A 27676-nucleotide genomic window follows, 5' to 3' on the forward strand; every position below is an offset into this window, starting at 1 on the left:
TTGGTAATAATGTTAACACCTCTTAAATTGATGAGATAAGGTGTTTATATACCTCTAAAAACAACTCCAGGGTTATGACTAAAGTAGGTTGAGTGTAAATCCATATATTCCAGTAAACTGCCTAATCTTCAAGGAACAAAGTGTCAATGTATATGTTCCCAAGAACATAATGTCTTTCACTCAATCAGAGCTCATAGCAAGGCCACAAGTTGCAGACAATTAGGAGATGCCAGATTATAGAGCATGGTTGATTTTGAGATCAAGACATAAAATGATGCCACAATGGTAACATAGGGCCTAGCTTATGATATAAATTATTTTCTTGGAGGAAAAGGTTGAGTAGAACACTTCGAAATAAGAGCTTACCATGATTTCAAACAAGATTGATATAATAAAAGACCTATGCGTAAATTTAAGTGTCTGTGAAGATAAATTTAAAATCCTCTTATGAAAACACACTAAGGTGGGTGCTAAATAATTGTGAAATTGTACACACATGTTAGGCACTTGCAATTTATACTGTATAAAATAATTAGTTAATTAATGAATATTAGCCCCTAGAAAATAAGTGGTTAAAGCCATGTCCCATATTATACCTCCATAGATTCTCCAAGAAGATTTAGTTACTAAAGCACAAATAATGAGTTCTTTTTTGTCAAACCCATTTGTGTCCACTTAGAGAATGGCACTCAGGTATATGTATGTTTGAAGTAAAATAAAACATGTTTGATAGTTACAAGTAAAAATATATATTTTTAACATACAATGAATTTGTGGGTAGACATATATCAATTCTATCAATATGAAAAAAAATTGAGATAATATCTTAATCAATCTCAAAATAATTTAGTTTTAAAAAAATACTTTTATTAAAATATTGAAAATAGTTGATAATAATATAAATTGAATTTTTTAACTAATACTTCTTCATAGTTGTATTCCTTCAAAATAAGAAGGCAAAAACTAAATTTGTTATTATGAATGATCAAACATCATTGTTGACTTTTTGATAGATCTATCCAATATTTTCTCACTTTAATGTTGAAAACATAATATTATATTATTCCATTACATGTATACCCTCATCTAAAAAAAAATTAGAAGACTAAATTATATCTAAAATTATACCAATATTATTAACTAGCATAATTATATTTTTTAAAATAAATTATAGATGTTGTAAAATAAGAACTAACATATTAAGAATTGGAAAGGTTACAAGTCATATATTTTCAATAAGATTTTCATATGCATGACAACAAAGTGAATTTGTAGCTTGAGTATTTCAGATTAGAATGAAATGTAGAATCTTTAAAACACAAATTCAAATTAAATTGCATACATTTAACAAAAAGATGAGGAAAATATAGCAACCATCTCCTTTATATTGAAGTATACCATTTGAAACTTTTATAAATTGTGGAATAATCTTACAAACAACTAATATTTAAGACAAACTTCTTTATAAAATGAAAATAATACTAATATTAATAAATGATAGCTCTTTAGAATGAAAAACACACTATCTATATAAAATGAAATAATGTTAAAACAAAACATTAAATAAAGATTAAGAGGTCACTAATTATTAGTCTATCACATAAATGGGCTATAAGGCATATGACACAGAGCTTCAGCTCTATTTTTGAGGAAGAACCCATCATCAAAACATTATTTTGCTATAGGACAATTTTGAATCTCCTAGAAAATAATAGCTCTTATTTTTTTAGTAATATTTTTTTTTCATTAATCAAATATTAAAATTTCATATTTAAAAATATCAAAAATTAAAAGAAAATTAATTTTTTAACTTGTTTTTTATAGGCAAAGTTACGCCACGCCTTATTTAAATTTTGTAATTAATCTTTTTAGGTTAAGATAGACTATATAATTCATGGTAATGCTAGCTTTCAAATATTCCCTAAAAAAAAAAGCGAGTCATTCATCTCTACTTTTGAGGATGCTCCCTTCTAAATAACCCCACCCTGTACATTCATTCTAGTTAAGAATAAGAAATATCCTTTCCTTTTCAAATATGCTACAAATTATTCGTTTTCAAATATGCTACAAATTATTCTATAAGTGGTGTGATTTCCTCCAATTATTTTGCAAGGCACCAGCCTCATTTTTTTCATTTTGTTAAGTTTTACACTCTTTTAAACACAATGCCCCGTAGTAAACGGAATGTTGTACGTGCAATAATTGGTGAAATATTTCCATCGATCGGCATTTCTAAGGGCTTGTGTTGGAATGCATGGTTGGACGCTCTAAAGTTAACTAGTTTCATTGCTTCTAGTAGTAACTTCATTCCCCGCCCTCCACCAAATTCAGACCTTGAGACATCTTTGATTATGATGTGCTCCCCAACTAATATAGTAGCTACTATAGTAACTTGAACTAAGTTTCCTTCACCAGATTTTTCATTTCTTCAACACGTCATAAATAACAGAGCACAATGTTTGAGTTCTCAATGTCAAATAAATGTTTTGTTTTGTTTTTTCTCATTTTTCCCCATTTATTGTCATCAGATTTTTACAATCCATTAGAAATGCATAAGACAGTTTTTTCTACTGTGTATGAACTTTAAACATGAGTTTTCTATTCTCTTCACTCTCCTTCATCAATGGGTAACTTTATGGCCAGATATGTTGATGTTAAAAACTCACACAATCAAAATTCTAGAAAATTATCTTATGTAATTTATCATTATAAGGAAACCCACAACCCATCAAATACACTCCACAAAAGTTTTAGTTCACTGGAATATATATATATATATATATATATATATGATAATATTGTTTAGCCAAAAGTTGAGAATGTGAAAAAATAGGTGATAATAATATTTGATAAGAAGATATTTTTCTATATCAAATTAAATTGTGATATTGTTATTAAAATTTAATTTGGTAGATTTTGAGTCGAACTCATTGACACATGTTCTATGTGCAGCAATTCATAAGAACTCGTCTTCCATGAATGAATGGAACACTAAACACTCATTGCATCTCAGTATTACTCTAGCTCAAACACACCTAACCACAGTTTCCACAAGAATAAGCTCACTTGGGTTGCAATCTGGACAGCAATATCATAGAATAACGTTTTACAAACACTCAGAACAAACGAGTGCAATTCATTGTATCTTTACAATTCATCATTCCATTCTCAAGTATATAATAATAAGCAACTTAACATCAGTTAAGATTTTTTTCCCTAGTATATATGGTGCCTATCACAATGGAGGAAGCTCACCTGAGTACAAATATAGTTTACTAGAATCAAAAGACACTTGAAAAAATGTTATTTAAGGCTCTCAAAGATATAAAAATGACTTTTCTAATCGACATGGTTACAGACAAAAATCAGCACATTCAATCTCTTACCATTCCTACTTTTATTTAGGGAAAAACAAACCAACCATCTATACAAAGCGTCAATATACAATCATTACATGGGGATGCAAGTATATGTGTCCCGCCACTCTCCAACCTCACCTCCCACGGACACGAGGATCTCACCCAGTGATCCCCTGTTCTGTAAGGGAAATGGGTACAGGTGCATCCCTTCTTTTCTTTACTTTTAATCACTCACTTTCATTAGAAAAGCAGACAAAAAAGTGCATGGGGAACTCACAAGCCATCTTACTCCCCTTCTGAAAACCCTTAACATCCCAAATGGAACTCGCTCACCATTTACAAAGACTGCATAGATATTTTAGATTTTTATGTAACATTTGAACAAGGCAACCATTCTATGAAATTCCAGGAACTCAAAACAGTTCCTATATTAATATATATGAACTGCTGCCCCCGCCTTGGAAACATCGTGGAACATGGCACTTTTACAACAATATTTCTGAACTTGAATAGTTCACGTGTCTTTTGACAATAACAAAAACAAGGCATTAAAGAAATTGAACCTCTTTTGCCGAGCACAACAAAAAAATTCCAAAAATTAATCTGCCAGCAGATTTACATCATTGCCATCGCCAAGAAAAAGTATTTAGTAACAGTCGAGTCAATTGCAAATAGTTAATTTAGCAAATTGGATTGTCAACAATAGAGAGATAAATCAACGACAAATTCCAGTTCATCTATTACAACGAACATAATAATAATTGTGCTGCTCATTTATCATTTGAGATGTGCATTATAATGCAGTTAGAATGCCAAAGAAAATACAAAAATTCATCCAATACTTCTGCGCAGCATGATAGCAAATCAGCATTTTGTTTGACTTTCGACCTTTCTTGGAACACTTCAAGCTGTGAAAAGAATGCAATGTATAGTTACAATCAAGATATACATTAAGCAAAATTACATTTCTTTATAAAGGAACCACATATTCCATACAAACTTGGACACAATAAAAAGTTTTTTAGTCTCCCAAGTTAATTATTCTGAATTTCTGCACAATTCAGCCTTAAAGACAAAAAAATGGTATCAGTAACTACAATATCTATTAGTAGCAAAAAATTTCTATGATACAGGATGAAGCAACCAATTCCTGTAGTCAAACAAGGGCATAGTGGTATAGAAGACATACTATTAGGAATCAATATTGGCCTATATCTCATTCTTTCTCAATAAAACCCAGGGACACAAACCCAACCCAAAACCCCAGAGTACCGGGTGTTGGGACATCTCCAGGACGAGTACTCCGCATACCCAAGTACCCCCGCCACCGCTGGAGCTCCCACCATTCCGCGCAGGTGCTCTGAAACTCCAGTGTGGTGTGATGGTGCTTGGGGACTTTTAGACTCCAACAGTCCCTCAACAGCACCATGAATGTGACAAGGTGAGGTCATCTGCGGGAATGAAAAAGTACATTAACATCCTACTTGAAAAGTGTTATATAAGTAGCTTGCAACTCCCTTCACCTATTGAAGATATTGTTTAATGTTTCAAATATGATTTATCACCATACAAAGCTACCAATTATTTGGATGGGCCATTATCAACAATTGGATATAAAAATTTCACTCCAAGAAATCTTGAGGCCTAGTTTATTTTGATGTAATAAATATTTGAACTTCAGAAAATTTTATTTGTAATGCGAAAAATCTTTACTCAAATTCTGTAATAATTGTTTTCTGAACTAAATTATAGAATGTTCCCAATGAAACTGTATCTGGTTCACACTCAGTCTACTTGGGTCTGCCCTAGTTCAACCTAGGTTTGACCCAAAGGAACCAACCTGCTTGGCTTTTGATGGAGGAGCATCTTGGGCTTGCTTGCAATCCTGCATGTTGGAGGTGTTTTGGCGAAGTATTGTGGACTCGATCACCAAATAATGATGCTTGGTCACTGAAGGGTCTAGTTATGGCCGAGATGCTCGATCGTCGTTGGAGCTCAATGCATTTTGTGGTGCTCGGTTTATGTTGGCTGCTCGACACTCTCTGTGTGCTCGGCATAAGTTGGTTGCTCGGCACTCTCTGTGTGCTCGGCATGCACTAGGAGCTCAACAGTGCTTGGGAGTTAACTGATGCTCGGCTTGGTCTTTCTAACGCTCGGCTTGGTCTTGGTTCCTGATGGTGCCAAGTTGTCTATGAGCTCACTTTTGGTATTTAATTCGTGTTGAAATCGACTTCGGGTATTTAAATTGTGTTGTAGCCGACTTGTGGCTCAACATATATTTAATGTAAGGGATTTAATTTAATTTGTAATGAACTAGGCCAACTTGTGGCTTAGTTGGATATAAGTAAGGGATGTTGGGGAGTCTTTTAGAAAGAGGAAAGTGATCCATCTTGGAAAAGAGGATGCGAACTTTGAAAGGCTAGTGGCTGAGGCTTGAAAACTAGGAGAATGTTTGGTAGGCTTGTGAGCACAAGTTAAGATTTCCTTGGTGATTTTCTTTCGGAGTTCAAATATGAACAAGCTGGGAGTAGTGTTTGGATTGGATCTTGGGGGATCTTGCAAAACTATTATTGTAATTGTTGTTGTATTTGGCCCTAAACCAAAAGGCCTTACAACCAAGCATATTGCATATAATCAGTTGTTTTATGAATGAAGAGTTGTGATTTGGTATCACATCTTGCATTATTGTTGCATTGTTTTGGTGTTTCCGCTGTGTGGTTATTTGTTAGGCGCTTGGACATCTCCTTTAGGGATTCTCCTGCCTTGTACTACATCAAATGGTATCAGAGCCAAAGTTTTCCTAAGTGGTAGACAAATCGCCAAAGTCGAGGCAATTTGCACCAAGACATTGGTGAAGGCTGGAGAGATGGTTGATCTAGTGGAGCTGATTGATCTTCTTGATTGTGTATCTATTGATTAGGGTTTGCAAAGATTTTGGAAGATGCCTCTAAGAAGACTTGACCCTGGGGCAATTGATCATCTTAGTGATGTTGTGGAGGAAAGGATCTTAGAGAAGATTAGAGCAGAATTCAGATCTGAGATTGCATTGATGAAGAGTGACATGATTGCTGAAATTGTGAGTGATTTAGGTGGTGTACCTAGGCATGTGGTTACTGAAGATGGTTATGAAGAAGTTGTTGAAGACTTTGAAGTTACTGGATCTAGTGGTGAGGACAGAACTGATCATGTGGAGAGACCCACTGGAACTAGGGTTGGTCAGTTTGCTAGACCTGGATCTCAATTGAAGCTGAAGCATAAGATGGAGGTTTTTAATTTCTCAGGTACTTTGACTCATGAAGACCTGATTGATTAGATTGGTGAATTGAAAAACTACTTTGAACTTGAGGATATTGAAGATCCACTTAGAATGAGGTTGGCACAAACTAAGCTTAAAGGACATGTTGCTCTTTGGTGGAAAGAACTACAAAGAGATAGAGAGGAGGAAAGCGAAATGAAGATCACTAAATGGAGGTTGATGGTGACTAAGTTAAAGGCTAAGTTCATTCTTGATGATTATGAACTTGAGTTGCTTAAGAGGTTGCAGAATATGAAACAAAAGGATATGACTGTGAAAGATTATACTGAGGAGTTCTACAAGTTGACTATTTGGTCTGGGCATAGAGAATTGTCAAAGAAGAAAGTAATGGTTTGAGATTCATTATTCAGGATGTGGTTGGTATGCTGAATATTTCTTCGGTTGAGGATGCTTATCAGTATGCTCTGAAGGAAGAAGTTAAGTTGAAGAGGAAAAGTCAAGGGAATGCTAGAGGGAAGGTGAAGCAAGATAGCTTGGCAAAGGCTAAATTGAGTGCAGAAGGTGAGCCAAATCTATTAGAAGGACAGGTGGAGGTGAGTTCAAAAGTAATTGTTTTAGATGTGGTGAGGAAGGGCATAGATCTTTTGAATGTCCTCGTGGTAGGAGAGGAGTTGTTGTGAATGAGGTTGTAGTCCAAGATAGTCAACCTAAGCAAGGAGAGAGTTTACTAACTCGGCGAGTACTAGTTGGTCAAAGGACATTGGATTCTTGTCAGAGGACTAATTTGTTCAGGGCTTGTTGCAAGTCTGGTGGTAAAATCTGCAAGATGATTGTGGATGGTGGTAGTACTGATAACTTTATTGCTGAGGAGATGGTTCAAAAACTTGGTTTGAAGAGAGTGAGACATCTTTATCCTTATAGGATTGGCTGGTTGCATGGTGAGCATGCTTTGGAAGTGAGGGAGCAGTGCCTTGTTGATTTCCAGATTGGGCAGTATAAGGATCAAGTGTTGTGTGATATTGTGGACATAAACAGTTGTCATGTGTTGCTTGGCAAACCTTGGCAGTACGATTGCAGATTTGTGCATGATTGTGTCAAGAATGTGTTTACTATTGTGAAAGGTGGTAGGAAGCATTCCCTGATTCCTTTGCAGAATGAAAAGTTCACTACGAGAAACCTGAGTATTGGCAACCGAGTTGACTTGGGAGATCAGCATTGAAAGCAGACCTGTATCACACCTAGGATGGATGAGAAGAAGGGAAAGAGTGTGCAAGTTGAAGAGTTGGAGGATATGTATGTGAAGAACCAGTTTGGGATTTATGTGTTGAATCCTAGAAGATGTTCTTCCAACTACTGAGAACATCTTTTCGCACTTGGGGTGTTTGACGCAAGAGCATTCTGGGCTTGCTTGCAATCCTGCATGTTGGAGGTGTTTTGGCTAAGTATTGTGGACTCAGTCACCAAATAGTGGTGCTTAGTCACTGAAGGGTCTAGTTGTGGCCGAGGTGCTCGATCGTTAATGGAGCTCGGCACCTTCTGTGGTGCTCGACTTATGTTGGTTGCTCAGCACTCTGTGTGCTCGACATATGTTGGTTTCTCAGCACTCTCTATGTGCTCTGCATACACTGGGAGCTAGGCAGTGCTTGGGAGTTTACTGATGCTCGGCTTGGTCTTTCTAACGCTCAGCTTGCTTTTGGTTACACTTGGTGCCGAGTTGTCTATGAGCTCACTTTTGGTATTTAATTTGTGTTGTAGCCGACTTTGGGTATTTAATTTGTGTTGTAGCCCACTTGTGGCTCAACATAAATTTAATGTAAGGGATTTAATTTAATTTGTAATGAACTAGGCCGACTGCTTAGTTGGGTATAAGTAAGGGGTGTTGATTGTCCCTCTCAAATTTTAGCACCATTTGTATGGGGTCCTTATGATCCAAAGTCTCCTATGAAACCTATGAAACAGTTCCAATAAGAGTTTCACCATCAACACCTACAAGTTGTGGCACGCAAAAATGGAAATGTAATTTTTGTGGCACAAAATGGTTTTGAAGAATTATTAGAGTTAATTCACACCACCTCTTTTGGACTAGAAATTGTGTGAGTACATGCAAAATCTTGTCAAGTGCTGAAAATGGCAAGTTTAGAATTGAAATAAACAAAATGTGGGGAATTCCTAATGGTAGTGTAGTTCCAATGCCTAAGTCTTTGGCTAGTATGCAATAGGTGCACACAATTCAGCAATTACGGGGGTAGCATGTTACTTCTACGTGTATCTTGCATTAGAAAGTAAGGACTATGTCAGAATCAGCTTCGAGAACTTCATCCATTCACAGTTTAGCAAGAAAGGGTAGGGCAGGGGAAAGTAAGGTAGGAAGTTGTAGGAACCCCATTGCCGATTTGTTTAATGTCCACAAGATGGTTAGACAATGCCATTGGTACATTCTTCTTTACCAATGGCATCCCTTTGCATGCAGCTTGATCTCCTTATTATAAGGAGTTGATGTCCTTGGTGGCAATGGAGAAAGGGCCATCATTTGTGCCACCATCACACCCCTCCAAGATACTTTATATTAAACAGTGGTTTTGTAAATTGAGCTCTAAATGGTTTTAGCTTTAAATTAAACAATGGTTTTGTAAATTGAGCTCTAAATGATTTTGGCTTTACATTAAACAATGGTTTTGGAAATTGTGCCCTAAATGGTTTTATTTGGAGTGAACTGTGGTTTTGTAGGTTGTGCTTGAAGTGGTTTCTGGTTTAATTTTAAATGGTTTTGTGAATTATGCCACAGGTGGTTCTGCATGAAATAATTTATGATTTTGAATTATCCTTATTTGTATAATGAATTTAATTTAATTTTAAGATGTTATGGTTAATCAAGTCTAGTAGATTTAATTATTATTTTGCATTATGTATGTCTCTAAATTTACCATAATATGATAACAGACTGAATGCTATTGTACTGCAAGTGGGTGCAGGATCGATGCAGCCTCCAAAGGATGGGAAAGGTATCATCGGGAAAGATGTTTGGTCACCTTCGTAGATCAAATTTCTGGTAAGAAATTGAAATGGATATGTTCATCTTTAGCTTTGATTAATGTGCATGACTCCTGAGTCAAATTGTTACCCCCACTTGCACCATATAGGATATGTTGACCACGTATAGCTTGTAAGGGGTTCTAAAAACGTTATTAGGGTTATCCCAAAGCAAAATTTAATATGTGCCGATTTAAAATATGTATGTTTGGGTAAATATGTCACCTATATGAACATATTTACCTATATTTCTCTGTGTGCTCGGCATGCACTGGGAGCTCGGCAGTGCTTGGGAATTTACTGATGCTCGGCTTGGTCTTGGTCCCTGTTGGTGCCGAGTTGTCTGTGAGCTGACTTTTGGTATTTAATTCGTGTTGTAGCCAATTTTGGGTATTTAATTTGTGTTGTAGCCAATTTGTGGTTCAACATATATTTAATGTAAGGGATTTAATTTAATTTGTAATGAATTGGGCCAACTTGTGGCTTAGTTGGATATAAGTAAAGGGTGTTGTGGAGTCTTTTAGAAAGAGAAGATTAAGTGATCCATGTTGGAGAAGAGGATGCAAACTTTGAAGGGCTAGTGGTTGAGGCTTGAAAACTAGGAGATTGCTTGGTGGGCTTGCGAGCACAAGTTACATTGCCCACACAAGTAAATGTCACAATAGAATTACCCAAACATAAATAGTAAATAGAATTACCCACACAAGTAAATATGTGTCATGTGAATGTTTTGACTATATGAACATACATGTTTTATATTACCACTTGCTAGCACTAAGGCATTCCGGTGTAATGCATAGCGACACACTAAGTAATGTTGATGAGAAATTGTACAGCCATAATTTATTAATGCTTAGTTAAGTCTAACTTGATCATGTCCAAGTCGCCACCTTTCGATAATCCTATTGAATTTAATTCTTTGGTTAATGGATGAGTTGTCAGGAAAGCTTGGCTCCATATATTGAAATATTTTTGGAAAACATGAAGGTAAAGGATTTTATCGGGAGAGAGGGAATCCGATTTTGGAACTTCCAAAAACAAAAATGATCCCTAGCATGCAAATACATTCTTGAAGCACGAAGGGTGGTAGTGGAAATAGTGTGCCCACTCATTGTGAGTTAGGGATGCACCTCCTGCCAATATAATGAGGATGAGAAAACAGCTTTGAGCAGCAACTCTTCTTTCTAAGTTTGTAGTTTTGCATGCTTTGCAACTGAACACTATCATGAACCTAGGAAAAATAAACGTTGCACTTTGGGTAGCTTGGGACTCAGGTGGGGATGAGATACTTGCCGAGCCTTTTATGAGGAAGAGCTAATACAGACCTTGCAGTCTCTCAGCCAGCATGTCCAGGCACGTGAAATTCCAATCGCTTTATTACTTTCTTTTGAATTGAATGAACTAGAAAAGTCAAGTTGCCATCATAGTTTCCTGTTCAAAAAGGTTCTGATAATCACATCCCAAAAGAATGGAATGTTTCTGCTATTTTGTCTTGTTTATATCTGAAGTTCCAGTTTTATGCTTAAACATGAATGGAAAAATAGAAGTACAGTTAGGTGTTGCATAGTTCAAATTAAAAGAATCTTTGAAGATGAAATTAGCAGAGAGAAATTGAACCAAATCTTGATCTGGTGCTGGGCGGCATGCCCAAAGTGCCGCTCAGCTATTTCAATAGCATATAAACTTTTAGACATCCAAACTTACGTTGCATGCATTTAAGGCATTCTCTTGATCGTTTTTATGTCTCAACTCTCAACAGAAAGGACTTAAGCCAAAAGAAAAGTAATATGAAGGGTGACTAAGCTGTTAATGTTCAGACAGAACCGATGCAACCTGAAAGAATGGAAACAATAACCTTTAATGCCTTAACAATAACTCAGACTGCTTCACGTGCCATGTGTGAACTGGTTCAGTATAGGCAGTCCAACATAGCAGCAGACAAGTAGGAACTGTAACAATAGGTTCGATTTGACCAATATCTAAAGCATGATACAATAGTAATGATGTACTAAGAACATGCAGTTTATGGACGGTACTCCAGGATAGAGAATACCTATCAACACTTGTAGCAGAGCAACCTTACAAACCTACAACATTAGAAAGGTCATGCACAATGTAAGCACTAAGCCCAAGTTAGGACACCCTGGGAAAACCAACCATAAACAAGTCAGTCACTTCACATAAGCTGCAAAAGTTGATCTATGCAAGTCAGATGTAAAAGAAAAGTCTCAAATTATTCATAGCTGCAATCTAACCTAATAAGAGTAATGCTAGTGATCCAAGCTCAGTGGATACCTAGTAATTGTAGTTTAGACAATTGAATTTAGATGGTGCAAGTCGATAATGTGTGGACTGATTCCATGCTTGCCATGAGTATAAATCTTTGGCCAAGTTACACCAGAACTTGTCAGTGCTTGTCAATCTCTAATTCCCAGATACAACTTCGTCAGGAGTTACACCAAGTTAGCAGAAGCTTTAGGGTGTAACCGACTAAGGTTGTAGGATAACACCAGTTCCAAATGACTCGATCCCTTACCACGTACTTTTCCCTTGCAAAGGACCAGGCACACTCCAACTAGAAGCGTACAAAGGAGGTTCAGGTTGATCCATGGTTCGGTGGTTAAACGCCCCAATGATAATCCCTTGGGGAGGTTTGTGAGTGCATATTGATTCCATGCTTGGCCAGATAAGGGCGGTTGAGCGTGAGAGGGACCCCAATTTAGCATTGTACAATGAGCACATTCGGCCTATCATTCACTGCAGATAGAAGAAGTTGAACAATCCTTTGCACATGGTTGCCTATGCATTGAATCCTAAGTGGTACATGCCTAGGCCTAGAAGAGATACACCACAGCAGGATGATGAGGTGAAGACCAGGTTCTTTAGGTGCATTGTAAGACGTCTAATGTTGAGATTGCTGGTGAGATTTGTTCAGATTGGACGGAATTTGACACTCTTACAAGTAATTGCTAACTCAATATTCATTACTAATATTTACTATCTCTAGTTTAGTAACTTCAGTTTTTCTATTAAGTGTATTTATGGCATTATGTTCAAACTTATTACATTCTAGGTTTTACTCGGATTTGGCACAGATGGGCGTTAGAACAATAGCATACAAGCACTCAATTTTGTGATGGAAATATCATATACCACAGAGGGCAAAGATTACCAATCTAGCCAATCGATTGCTATCTCAGGTTTGTAGTTCCTCATTTTTAGAACCTATTCAAGTTCTAAATTTTATCATTTTTAATTTTAAGTTAAAGAATCATACTTTTCTGATTTTCTCACAAGAACCATTGGTTTGCTATCTCAAATTGATGAGGATGAGATTGCAGCATAAGTCAATGTAGTGCTAGTTAGTGTTTTTTTAGCAGAACTTGACCATGAGGAGTCCAATAGTTCTAGTGTAGAGGACTTTGGCTTGGGGTGATGATTAGAGGCCTCCCTTTCTTACATTTTGACATGATTTTGTACTCATTTTGGCTAAGTTGCCAGTTCGGGTTCAGTTCCAAGTTCAAAATTTGAAAACCAGTTCACTGGTTTGACAAAATTTTGGAAAGTGGTTTGGGTTCGTTTGGGTTTGTTAGTACAAAAACATGTAAAAATTATTTTTATATATATATACATTTTTATGAAGCATGAGTTAAAATTAGAATGTAGCATAGAAGCATAAACACATTTAAACAACAAAAACTTTAAAACACCGTAAACAATAACATATCATAGTGATCATACCATCATATAGTAACATAGTTCAATCAACTTCAACATCAAATATTCAAAACATTTAAAATATCAAGTTCAAGTAATCATTGTTTCACGTTCATGGTTTAACTAATGGAATGAAAATCTATTGTGTCAAAGCAACGCAGGGCTCTAACTTAATTTCTTATCGCCCCTCCCCTATTATCGTAAATGAGCCAGTTGGACCCGTCTCTGATTCCTACTCACTGCCTTACCCTTAAATAGTAGGGGTAGGCCCCCCCATAGAATTGTAGTGTGATTCCTTGTCCATTCAAAAAGGGTGGGGTCGAAGGGTCGGTTGGTTTAAATGATTGAAACTGAGAAAATGAACTTATTTTAGATCTTGTTTAATCTTTCCATTTTGCAATTTTATACCTAGTTTTTAGCTTCTCTTAGATTTTCACAGGTGGTTAATGATGGAAACAAATCACTAAAGATTCAATTCTTGAGAAAATAATGCCAATCAGGATGCACTGAACTTGTAAAAGGGCTTTCAAAGCAAAGGCTGAGGCCAAAAGATGAGTTTGGATAAAGTAACATAAACACACAAGGTGTAGAGTTGTCTCAATCATCAAGGCCAGATGCAAGTCACAGATGACTTTGATGGAAGAGATACTCCTTTGTCATGTAATCTAAGTTGAAGGTTGACCCAAAATGGGGAATCAATTGATTCTGTGTTCCCTTATTTCGCTTGTAAGTTATGTACTAATATTTATTGGCAAGATGTCAGGGAAATGATGGGTGTAAATTCTCCTTGAGAAAGTCTTCTGAGAAGTGAATGCTTTAGAATCTATAGTATGCTTTGCTTTGTTTGTTGTTCTGTCTTTGTCCGGACAATATTATGTGTTCCCGCTGTTTGCTGGATTTCTGCTCTTTCATTGGCAGTCCCTTAGGCCTCTTGTTGGACATTAAAATTTATCTAATGATCTATCTATTAATAACACCTTTTTAGGTTACATGGACGTCAAAACATTATACAAAATTGCAAATAAAACACTTAAAAGAGAACCCTGGTCGAACCAAGTTTGAACCGGACCCGAACTTGGAACCGGTTCGAACCAGATCGTGGTTCGGAGCAGGGGGGGAGGGAGGTACCCGTGCAACCTAGCATTTTGGTATTGATTATGATTCATTATTTCATATCATGCTACTCTACTCATTATCATGATCATCTTCATGAATTACTATATTTCATATTTGAACAATGAATTTTGAACAAATAGATTAATAGAGTGTCATTACTGAATGGTGACATAATTGTGACCGGGTCAGTTGAATTGGAAAAATGAGTGTGGAAAGCAGAACAAGGCTTTTTAAAAATTCATACATAGCAAGTAGCAGGGTAAAAGGTCTGATCCTATCAACAAAGTTTGGGGATTATATATATCCAGTCAATAATTATTTCAGGCAAGAAAACCCGGCAAATAATTATTCAGTCACTTCCAACTACTGTATCTAAACTCTGATTACTAGCTGGTTTGAAAAGTATGGAAATAGAATTCAAGATCCACTTTCTCAGCCTACCCCTGCAGTCCCTCAAGGCTTCAGAAATACACATCCTTACTGGTGGAAATTTATTAACGTCAAAATATACAGTCAAACATATAGTTCTAAAGAATAAACAGAGACAACTGGAATGAGGTCTTCGAATACAAGCATGAAATGATTATGATAGAAGTCTATATGAACCATACAAGGTATCGATCATCATTCTGATCTAAGAAGGTAATGATAAATAATTTGACTGTATATACCAAAAGATAACATCCACATCAAACATGACAACCGCACCTAATTGGAGGATTCAATAAAAATATAATTAAGCAGCATACAAGCGTTGACATCAGCAGGAAATACGAGTCCAGACAGGATGAGGGAATATGAGGGTCCAAATAATGCTTAAAACCTGTATGCAACATCAATATGGTTGAAAGAAAAGTAACGATAAAACCCAGATTTAAGAGTACCAATCAGCGATAAAGAGGTTTGGCGTATCCAGTATTATCATTATCAAGACACTGCACATTAACTATGACCGGTGGCAGAAAGGTTTGGATATTTACGGCATCATAAGGCTATCAAAAGCATCTTCTCCAAGTCCAAATATGTAGCTGTGCATACAGTGCAGGATCATTGCAACTCAAACATCTGCGAATGTATAAAATCTTCAGAGGTGATTGGAAGGAAGTAACGAAGGCAATATAGCAACGCTGAAGTGTGGTTCGTCTTTTGTGGTCGCTATAAACAACATAACCAATTATCAACCAAACATATGGATTATGCATTATAACGCAAAAGACATAATAGTTTATGTTACGAAGAGGTGGGATTAATTAATAAGAAGAGTAATATGACTTTTTGAAAGGTCACAATTTTAGAAAAATAGGATATATATAGGGGCAGAGATTATAAACCACATTATTCGAAAAAGAACCATTTATAAATATTTGTAGGAAGGAATAAGGAGCAAAAATATGGCTTTGTAATATGAATTCAAATATTTGTAATAAAATAGAAGGCCATTTATTTATTTTCTAAAAGGCGAGGAGATTTAAAGTGCAGTTGATTCGTCCTTTATAATCATTTTTGAATTTTATAAACAATTTTGGTCAGATAAGTGGACAAGGTTATCTATGGCATTTTAAACTCGATCATCACAAATATTGTGAAAAATTTAATTGTTTCTGAATCTGTGTCCAATCTGTCTCCCCGACCTTAGGAATTAAAGCACAATCTGGACTAGTTTAGAATTGTGTATATATATTTGATCTGTCACCTCTTGATTATTAAACTATTTATAGTTTATGTGCATAGAACATCATAAAGTTGTACGTTATAATCTTCATTGTAGTTGACTTTGTTGCCCGAATAAGCCAAAGCACTAGTCTTTTTATCATTGAAGTATTGGATTTATATTTGAAGTCGTAAAATCTATAACTTCCTTCTTACACACCTCAAATCCATTGTTAAAAAACTTATACAAAACATTCATTTCAAAACTATAATGTAACTCCATGTTAATCGAGTACAACGACCTTGCCAGTCGAAGAACTCCCAAAGCTTAAATTTTCTATAGAAAAGCTCTAAACCAAGTGATCAGGTTCGAGGAGAAGATCTACCTGCCTAGTGTAGCAGAGCTTGAAGTGCAAGGGAATCAAGGTGATTCTTGTTTGTTGGCCTGAACTAATTGTGGAATCCTATTGGAGAAGTAGCAAGCTCTTGGATTTCCAATCTATGGTTTTGGGAACCAACAAAACTAACTTACTTCTTGTTACAAGCTAGAGTTGTCGTTGCACCAAAAGACCCTGTCAGTGCCTGATACCACTATACTTATAGAAAACAGAAACCAGTTAAGCCATGTGATGAAACCCTAAGGGGAACGTCAGTGTTTAGTCCAACACTTTCATCATTATGTTACATTGTTACTCTTTTGGTTATTCAAAAGTTTTGGTTTGTGTTGCAATTTTTCCATCTCAAGCATTTGGTCTATTATACTGTAAGTGTGAGGCCTTGCTCTGATCCATCGTATCACATCTGATACATTTTATTTTTGACATATTATGACTCAATGTGTTTGAGACACTAATGTGTTAATACCTTAATTATGCAATTAGTGATGATTAAATATGTGTGCAGAAATGAGAAAAGTTATTTAAATGAAAATTTTAATGTTTTAACCAATGTGATTATGCAAATGTGGTTTTAAAATATGAATGTGATGTTATCGAACTACTGATATTCAAATTGAGTGTGCAGGATAATTAACCATGGAATTAATCGAAGTATAGGTAATTGACCCTATGTGCAAACTGTAACACTAAGGTTGAATCCAATAAAGTGATTCGAACCTCGTTGTCTAGTGTTTAATTTGTATCATAATCGGAATGTATGCATCATTCTGTATTTTGTGACATGTCAAATGTTATGTAAAAATAAATCTTATGGTGTCACTTGACACCCATCATATGCATATGTGGACTAACATATCAGTTTAGGGTTAGCAAAGTAACCCATCAATCTAAGACTGATTAGTTAGTAACCTAAATTAGTTCCCCTTAATTAGGGTTTAGTGGAAAGGTTACATCCTTAGGGTTTTTGAAGATCAAATATTTCAAGCCACTCGTATAGGTCATAAATTGATCCTAAAAGCCAAAATTAATGCAATTCAAGTGCCCAAGTGGTATGTGTATGGGCTAGGAACTTTTTCAACCCTTCTAGAACTTCCTAGCAAAATGGCGAGCGAGAGCGAAGGAAGCAATGTTTTTCAAAATTTGAATTTAGGTAAGGGCGGGACTCTGCAGGAATGTCGAGATCGGATCCCTGGTCTGGAACACGGGTCACAGGCGAGGGATGGACAGGCATCTTCTGGTACTAGGTACCAGTCGGAGATCCTAGATGGGGACCCAGTTATCCCCCCCCAAGGAGGTGGTCAAGATTCCTCCGCTTCCCAAAGCAGACCTGCCAACAAAATGGTCTTCTCTATTCAGGGTCAAACCTTTAGGTAAGTCATCTTTCCTGCCTGTTAATACTATTCCGAAATCTGAGAAAGGTACCTGTGCTATCGCCATCCCAGACGAAATCGTGGATCACAGCATTCGATCCATGGCCTCTACTCTGGTTGGCAAATTTCTGGGGCCGAGACCTAACATAGACAATGTAAGGTCCTTCATCAAGAAGAATTGGGCTCTGAAAGGTCATGTCTCAGTCACGGCAATGGCGAAGGGTTTCTTGTCTTTTGCTTTTTCATGCATGGAAGATATGTCCAACATCCTCTGTGAGGGACAGTGGGCTATTGGTCGCTCCACCCTGGTGCTCCAAAAGTGGACCTCCAATCTGAACTTGAACGACTTTTGTTGTCCAAGCCCCTGTCTATAGGTTAGATTACCTGAGTTGCCTTTAGAGTTTTGGAACGAAGATGTTTTTGTGGGGCTTGCAAGGACTTTTGGTGAACTCCTATCTACAGATCCGATCACTGCCTCCAAGCGCCACCTAAACTATGCTCGCATCTGTATTGGAGTCAGGGAACGCACAGACATGCCTACATTTATGGCCTTTCACTCTAAACTTGGAGTGCACATTCAAAAATTGGTTTATGAAACTATTCCTTTCGCCTGCTTTCTCTGCCTGAAGGCAAGTCACAAGGCCAACCAGTGCCCTACGGTGGTCAAGCAGAAGACGATGGTCCCTGTTACCTCAGACAATTCCAAGAAGCTTCCTCCTCCCCCTCGCCCAGCAGCCAAGGGGAAGAAGAAACTGATCTGGAGGCGTAAACCATCTAGGTCTTCAGAGACGTGGATTAGCAAGGTAGTTAAGCAGATTACCCCCAGGCAGATTGACACCATTTTGGAGGATCAAGCCCACATTGATCCTGTGGTGGAATCCCCTGATGCAGAGGACGGTCCTGAGGCGGGAGGGTCAAAGCAGAATGGCTAGAGGCAAGAAAAACCCTTCTCTAAAGAGAACATTGGTCAGAGGATTGAGCCCCCCTGTTCAGATGGTAGGCTGGACTCTCCTCAGAAGATCTCCCCAAGGCCTATGGTCCCCCTGACCCGACCTCTGGGTCCGGGTTCTGATCAGGCGGAGACTATGCTAGCTCTTAAAGGATAGGAGGCAAAACTCCTTCAACTTATCAACAACTCTTCCCCTAACCAGGTTGCTCATTGGGAAGAGTGGATAGACAGCTACTCTCTGGACAATCTAGATGGCTGGTGTATGAAGAAAAAATATCATAGGAAGCACCGACCTCATGACCTCCCCTCGTTGTCCCCAACGACAACCAAGAGCAAGGTAAAGGCTGATGTTGGGATAACTCCCAAGCAACCTGATAGGAAGAAATCAAACCAGCTATTGCAAGAAGAAACCAAAAGAAACCTGGCAGACAGGAGCCAGAGAACCATCAAGGAATTCTCAGAAAGCAAGAAATGAAGGTCATTTCTTGGAACATTAGGGGCCTTCATGGAGCCCATAAACAGGAACTTATCAGAAATTTGATCAGAGATCAAAGACCCGATTTTTTGCTGATCCAAGAAACTAAGATGAAAAGGAATCTCGTTAATAAGATTTCTTTTAGTAAATCCATGAACAGTGAAGCCACGGATTCAAAAGGAGCCTCGAGAGTGGTGATGATTCTTTATAACAGTAAGGCGTTCAAGTTGTCCCCCATTTTTGTTGCAAAGAATGTTCTCCTTTGCAAGGTGTCCCATATCCATACTGATGACTCTTGGTTCATTTTAAACCTGTACGCCCCTAATTCAGTAAGGGAAAGGAAAGCTAACTGGGACAAGATCTCAGTGTTCTTTGCCAACTACAATATTAACAAAGGGATAGTTATTGGAGATTTTAACTCTCCCCTCACAGATGGTGAAACAAGCAAACGTCTTGCCCCGGATCAAAACAGCAAGCTCGACCTCTCCAACTTCATCCTCAACCTGGCTTTCATGGATCTGGACCTCTTGGGGGTAAGATTCACTTGGTCTAACAGAAGAGTTGGTGGGGAATGCATCCAGGTCTGTCTTGACAACGCTCTCATCTCTCCTGGGTGGCTACAGACTCGCTGTTGTAGACTCTCCCTTCTCCCCAGAGTTGGCTCTGACCACTCTCCTATTTCTCTCTCTGTTAGCCCCCTGGCAGTGAAAAGGTCTTTCCCCTTCCGTTTTGAGAAAATGTGGATTTCCCACCCGGATCTGGAATCTAAGATATCTTCCTAGTGGGATATTGAGGTTGAAGGCACCGCAATGTTCAGGGTTGCCCAAAAATTGAAGAATGTGAAAAGAAACATTAAAGTTTGGAACAAGTCCAACTTTGGTCACATTTTCCAGGATAAAGACGAAAAGACAGACCAGCTCTGTATCATTCAGGAAGAAATTCAGCACAATAGATATAATGACAAGAACAGGCTGGAAGAACGAGCCATCCTCTCTGACCTCCACAACATAATATCTAAGGAAGAACATTATTGGAAACAAAGATCTAGAGTCAGTTGGCTGAAAGAAGGTGACCAGAACTCTTGTTTCTTCCATTTGACCATGCTCAAACATCGCACAAACAACAGGATCGCAAGCATTAAGAAAGGCCAAGACCTTCTTTCCAAGGAAGATGAGACTGCGGATGAAGCTGTTCAGTTCTTCTCATCCCTCCTCTCCAAGGACCCCTCTCTGTCGGCGATTGATCAAGCTGACATTCTGTCGGCAATCCCTTCATTACTGCAACTGCACCACAATTCTCTGCTGAAAGCTATCCCCTCCCAGGAGGAAATCCTCCAGGCTCTCAACTCTCTTCCGGGGGACAAAGCTCCTAGCCCGGACGGTTTCGCGACTTTCTTTTTTCAAACCTACTAGGAGGTGGTCAAAAGGGACGTTACTAAGGCTGTCCAAGAATTCTTTGGGGCCAAAAACCTTTTGAAAGAGCTCAACGCCACTTTCCTGGTTCTCATTCCTAAGATTCCGGGGGCTGATACGCTGGACAAGTTCAGGCCTATTAGTCTTTGCAATTCCTTTTACAAAATCATCTCTAAGGTTCTTACCACCAGACTCCTCAACATTCTCCCCCTATTTATCTCCCCCCAGCAGACTGGTTTTGTCCTTGGCAGGCAGATTCTTGACTCTATTGTCACGGTTCACGAGGTCATCCACTCTCTGGAGGCTGGCAAGAAGGAAGGCTTTCTGCTAAAGTTGGATATGTCTAAAGCCTATGATAGGGTGGATTGGAATTTTCTCTTGGCGGTCCTTCAGGCATTTGGTTTTGATGCTCAGGTATGCAAGATTATCTCTCAACTTGTCTCCTCTCCATCTTTATCTGTTTTGGTTAATGGCTTCCCCTCTCTTTTCTTCTTCCCTTCGAGAGGACTGAGGCAGGGTGACCGCATCTCCCTTGTTCTCTTTATCATTCTGGCCGAATGCCTGGGAAGACTCATCCAAAGGAAACGTCAGGACAGGAGTTTGCAGGGTCTCAAGCCCTCTTCGAGCCCCTCTACCTTCTCTCACCAGCAATTCGTGGATGACACCATCTTGGGGGCAGAAGCTACTATCCGTGAAGCCAGAGCTTTCAAGGGCATTCTGAACACCTACACCAGGGGTTCAGGCCAAGCTATTAACTAGGAGAAGAGCTCAGTTTTCTTCATCAACACCCCTTTGGAGATAAAGAGGAAAATTGCTCAAATTTTGGGAAGCGGCATTGGATCCCTGCCAGCCAATTATCTTGGCCTGCCCTTGGGCTTCAGACCCCCGAACTCCTTCTAGAACAGCATCATTGATAGATTCAATAAGAAACTTGCTGGATAGAAAGGGGCTACCCTTAGCCAAGCTGGCAAGTATACCCTGGTGAAATCCATTTTCCAGAACCTCCCCACTTATGCTTTAAGCCTCTTTGGAATCCCTGCCAAACATGCGGATAGAATGGAGAAGATTCAGAGGGACTTCCTTTGGTCAAAGGTTGATGACCATAAGAGATATCACCTTGTCGCCTGGGATCTTGTCTGTCTCCCTAAATGCTATGGACGTCTAGGCATCAAAAAGATTAAACACCTCAACAACGCCCTTTTGGCCAAATAGCTATGGCGTATCTTTCAAAGCACCGGTGTTTGGAGGGATATCCTGACCGAAATATCTGAGAAGTCAACCCTTTAACTTCCTGATAAAAGAGACCGAGATTCCCCAGGGGTCCTATATCTAGAATGGGATCTCAAAGGCTAGACCCCTGGCCAAGTCAAAGGCCAAATGGAAAGTTGGCAAAGGGCATAATATCTTATTCTAGCAGGAAAACTGGACTAGTGAGGGACCTCTTATCAACCACCCCATTTATGGAAGATGGGCAAAACAGTGCATTGAAAGTTATGGTAGGCAAGTCAGTGATTACAGAACTAGTCAAGGTTGGCAGGACCTCACTGAGCTATCCCCAGACCTTATCCCTCTGATGATTTTATTGAATGCCACCCCCATCAACAACAATAGGGACTCTGTCATTTGGGGTGATAACTTGGATGGGCTTTTCTCTGTAGCCTCTGGCTACTTCTCCTTATGGGCCAGAATGGAGAAGCCATTGTGGGCCAGTGCCTGGATTTCTGGCCTCACTCCCAAAATTAATATCTTTTTCTGGCTACTACTGCAAGACAAAATTCTTACTTGGACAATTTAGCCAAGAAAGGCCAATTCATCCCCAATAGGTGCAGCCTTTGCAAGTTTAACCTGGAATCGGTAAATCACCTATTCATCCTCTACCCCTATTCCTCTAAGGTGCGAAATCTTTTGACCAAGCATCTTGGCTTCAGCTGGTGTCCCCCTGACAACATCCAGGACTTCTTCTACCAGTGGAGAAGCCACCACTCTATTTTGAATACTCAGCTTTTTAGCTCCTGGATTCTCCCACACTTTTGCTGGGGAATTTGGAAAGAGCGCAACAACCGAATCTTCAGAGACAGAGAGGTTCCTAAGTTCATAATTGCTGAGAAAATTGAAGGTCTAACTATGGAGAACTTTGCCATCACAAAGGGAGGAAACATCAAGGAAGGAGGGAATAGTAAAGCTAGGAAGAAAGATAGGGACAAGAGAAGACAGGAAGCAAGATGGTCCTTCCGCCCTGAGGATTGGCACAAAGCCAACTTTGATGGGGCGGCTAAGGGGAATCCTGGACCGACCAGTAGCGGTGGCATCATCAGAAATTGTTCAAAAGGAGGAATTGCGGCTGTTTCTTTCCCTCTTGGTCACCAGACCAATCGCTTTGCTGAAGCCAGTGCGGCCAAACAGATTGTTAAGCTCGCCCTAGCGTCAGGGATCGAGAGCCTATGGCTTGAGGGCGACTCCCTAAACATTATCAATTGTATTAAAGGACATGCCCCGCCCTCTTCAACGATTGCTAACATCATTGAGGACCTTAGATCTGACTTGGGAAAGTTCAAAAGGACTTTCATTAGCCACACTTACCGTGAAGCCAACTTGGTTGCTGACTGCTTCGCCAATGACGTTGTTACCAGAAACTCGGTGATGACATGGACGAACAGAGACGAAATCTCGGCAGCGGCAATTGAGTTACTCCGGCATGATCAAATCTAGGGTACTAATATCACCCCTTTTTAATTATGGAAAGATACGCCAAATCACACGTCGAAAGGGGAGTAATTACAAGTCATGCAAAGCTCTTTTCAAGTGATAATCACGCGTACGGATGGCACACTTTTTGGGCTGGTGTGAACAGAACCACCAAAAATCGTAATTACGATTTTTTTTTCAGCGTCTCAAGGAAAACCGAGCTCAACATTTCTGCTAGAGGAATAGGGTTTATAGAGCCGAAGTCTGCCATGGTTGGGGAAAGGATCAGAAGAGAGCCTTGGGGGGAAATGGAGAAGTGGAAGGGGAAGGGGAAGGTTTGGCACAAGCTCGAAAAAGGGGGTATAACCAAATTCATGGAGAACCTTCATGGCTTTGACGTTGGGGTTACCAAGGGGATGGTGGAAACATGGAACAATGGGAAAGTTAAAATTGATGGTCACCCACCAAATCACTAAGGGATTGATAGCAGAGGTGACGGAAATCCCTCAAGTTGGCATAAACTTCTTCAGGGATAAAAAGATGTCGGCCAATGCTATTAGTGAATTTGTCAAGGACAATGCTGAGAGGAACAATCTTATCAAGATAGACACTTACTATGAGATGGAATCCATCAAAAAATTATGGAGGTATGTTCTCAGGATTCTCATTGAGTATATTACTCTTGACTCCAGGTTCGATAGGATAAGAACGCACCATTTTGTGTTGCTTAACCACTTTAAGCATGCTGTTAAAATTTATTTTCCTTTCTTTTCACCTCCATGTCTAAGAATATTGAGGGTTTCAAGAGAAAACCCATCACTAATCCCGCCCTCCACGAAGGCCGTCTCCTCTTGGTTTATGAGTTTTTGAAAGCTCAAACCAAGGGAAAAACCCTTGGTGACCCTGGGAATGCTTCGGAGGACACTGCCAGTTCGAACTCTAAGGATGTTCAAGTTGTTAAATCGGAGGACGAGGATTTTTTCACCAAAGCCATCTCTGTTGCCCTCAACCCCCGCTTTCCTAGCAGAAAGAGCCCTAGAGGCCTCCCCCCATTCTTCCCAAGCCTGAGCCCCAAGAGGTGAAAGATGACAGTGAAGAAGAAGAGGAAACTGCGACTGAGTCAGAGGATGAGGAAAAGGCGAAGGGGAAGGACACTGTGAAGGATGGGGAAAAGGGGTGGGGGAGAGACAGGGAGGAAACCCTCGATACCCTCGTTGCTCCCCCGGATAACCCCAAAAAAAGAAAAGCAAAACAAGCCCTGCTTCAGGAAGACCCCATCGCCCTGACCTCCGAGACCCTTGCTCCTGTCTCGCCCTCTTCCTTGCCTGAGGTGAAGACTGTGGTAAAAAGTGGGGAGGTGATAACAAAGGACAGGAGGGCTTGGAGGAATTTTAACATGGATACTGTTAGGCTGGGAATTGTCAGAGAGCCAATGAACATCCAGGTGATGGAGGACCTCGACAGCACAACCCATTATGATGAGCTCATCGACCCCGCTCTTCTGGTCTTGTCTGATAACACGCGGGAATCCGGCTTCGACCTTCTAAACAACGCGAAGAACGGCTTGATAGATAACTTTCGATCTATCAAATTGTTGTTTCAGGAAATCGAGGCTCTAAAGGAAAAGATTATCCAGGATAGCAACCAGAGCTCCTGCAGAGTCCAAGAGAACACCGAAAGGATGAACGACTAGGATGACAACCAAAAGCACTACAGCGGCCAGGACTCCAGAAATTATCAAGAGGATAGATTTTCCCGGGTTGAACAGAAAGTCCAGAGGTTAGAAACATTATCCAGATTCTAACTAATCAAATTGTGGACACTCTGCACACTTTGAATGAGAACATTGTCAACCTGGGGGATACTCTAATGAGAATTGGCGTCGAGGGGGGGAACACGGGGAAGCTGACTAGCCAGAACATTGGTAAGGAAGAGGCCGATCTGAATGCAGGCAGGGACCAGGTGGATCATTTGGACCAGGAGGAAGCCCAGAACTTCAACCAGGAAGGAGCGGACAACCAAAAGGATAATGAAGCTGTAGAAACTCTGCAAGATCTGGATAAGGAGAACCATTAGGTTTGGTTTTCCTTGTCGGTCTAGCGGTTGGCTTTTGCCTCCTGGCCTCTGGCCTTTTGTTTCTTTTTGGTTGTTGGTTGCTATTTCGTGTTTTGTTGGACTTTATTGTCTTATCTTTTATGCTATAAAACTTTCGAGTTTGAAGTCCCTGTAAAACCTGTTTTCCTTGATCAAAAACATTTATGACCCCTTAAATATCCCAATTTCTCTTTGTTGCAAAAATGGATCATCTTCATAAGGTTAGCCAAGTTTTCACTCTTTCAAAAGGTTGTCTTGATGATAGGGGGAAGTGAGAAGACCATAGGAAGCTTAAAGTCAAGTTTGGAGTTACTGTTATTTTGGGTAGATAAGTTTAGAGGCTATTTAAAGTCCCTTTGAAGAGTTGAGGGTTGTTCACTCATTCTCTACATTAGAGAAGTCAAGTTTGGAATTTGCAAGGAGACTCAAAATTCATTGACATAACCTTTGTGAAGGTAGGTTCTCCATTGCCATGGTTATGCCTTTTTGTTCATTGCTTGTATATATAAAATTCTTGCATACTATAGTATGTGTGTGTTGTATCATGTAAGGAATGGGCATTGTGGGATTTTACTTGCTTTGTTTCATGTTTCTTCTCTTGTTTTGTTGGGAAAACTATGAAGGGTGTGTTGGCATTACTCACCCTCGAATAGGGCATAAGTGGTCATGTAGGAGGGAAGGGCTTAGTTCGACCTCAAGTCAATGCAGAGTCTCTTCCCATGTTGAGGAAAGGGAGAAAGCAAGGTGTTATGGGCCCTTGCCTGTCAATGCAAAATTGAGTTTGTTTTTGGGAAATAAGGAGAGAAAGAAATTGAAGTTTATGTGGTTTGGTAGCCTTGAAAGAAGGCATATGATTTGTGCTCTTGAGTGACATCTCCTACCTAGAAAAATCCACCTTCTCCCTGGTCATAGGCTCATTATGAAACCTGTTGTGCATACCTTGGATGGTAATTATATGATGAGTTATGTCATTGTGATTGGTCTTTGAATGTCACCTAGTCAATTACTAGTTCTCCTAACTCGATGGGTGGCCTTTCGAGACCTAGGATGGGAGGTAAGCTCTCCATAGTTGTTCTTTCTATTTTGCAAATTGTCTGGATAGGTTCTCATGATGGAACAATCCTGGTTTTCTTGGGGCACTATTGGTGTTCTTGATGTCATGTTATTGGAGGATTCTCCATTGTAATACCACCTATTGTATTGTATATCCATGTTGAGAATGATTACGAAAGAAATGGATTAAATGTTGTAACTTCAATATTGATAAATAGGAATTCAGATATTGTATGAAATAAGCAAGTTATGTGATCTAAGTGTTATTAGATTGTAAATCATACCTTACTTTCAATTATATTGCTTTGCATAAAGTTCAAGTTGAAAACTCTCTACTTTCTCCACGAAATCTTGGATTTAATTTATTGTGCTCGAGAGTAATCAATGATGTGGATGTTTGATTTAGATACATCCATCTTACTTGCATATTAAAACCTCAATTTGTATAAGTTTTATTAAATCAATGAATTTTACCTTATGGTGCATAATATGTAAACTACCTAAAAATACTCCCAACTTGGATGCAAAATTAAACATCAAAATTATACCTACAATCCACTCAATAGAATGAACAAAACATTATACCCTATGACACTATAAAATTTCTAAGAGGAAATCTAATACTATTAAAGAAGGAAAACTTATCATTTCCATCTATTTGGGAGAGCCAAAATGCTCTCTGGAGAATGTATGGGGGAGATTTTAATTCTCTTTTGTGACAGAGAATATTCTTTCAATATTCCTCTTATTAGGATATTTCACCTATCATATTTTATTGTTAGTGCAAACCCAAATGCTAAGTAAGAAAGGGTAGACATAAATTAGTGGACACCAATTTTAATTAAAACAATTAACGAATTAAACTCTTAAAAAGTAAGTGAATGGGAAAGCGACACCCGGTGGGTCCCACCTCCACCTCACCACTTTAACCTTAAAATACCCTAAGTATATGCATGTGGCGACATGCCCTTCACTTTACCAAAAAAGGCAAAGACCCCATCTTGCAAATATCTCTACCTTCCAACACAATCCACATTAAATGCATTTTGGAGCAGCTCTCCCATTGGGCCGCTCATCCTCGTTGTCCTTGGTGAAGATTTGATGACATCGTC

General features: G+C 39.0%; 1 pseudogene across 1 annotated transcript in view; it reads right to left on the minus strand.

The window, feature by feature from the left end:
- Positions 1 to 3752: 3752 nt before the first annotated feature.
- Positions 3753 to 27676, minus strand: part of LOC149531682 (lysine--tRNA ligase-like) — a 64573-nt pseudogene continuing 40649 nt past the window's right edge. The window contains exons 14-15 of the transcript XR_016358903.1: positions 4549 to 4810; positions 3753 to 4267 (exon numbers count right to left, since the gene is read on the minus strand). The product of XR_016358903.1 is annotated as a lysine--tRNA ligase-like (transcript). The remainder of the gene's footprint in view (positions 4268 to 4548; positions 4811 to 27676) is intronic.

The sequence above is a fragment of the Cupressus sempervirens genome, chromosome 11, assembly GCF_028749045.1.
Source record: "Cupressus sempervirens isolate cs-2001-9-10 chromosome 11, ASM2874904v1, whole genome shotgun sequence".
NCBI lineage: Eukaryota > Viridiplantae > Streptophyta > Pinopsida > Cupressales > Cupressaceae > Cupressus > Cupressus sempervirens.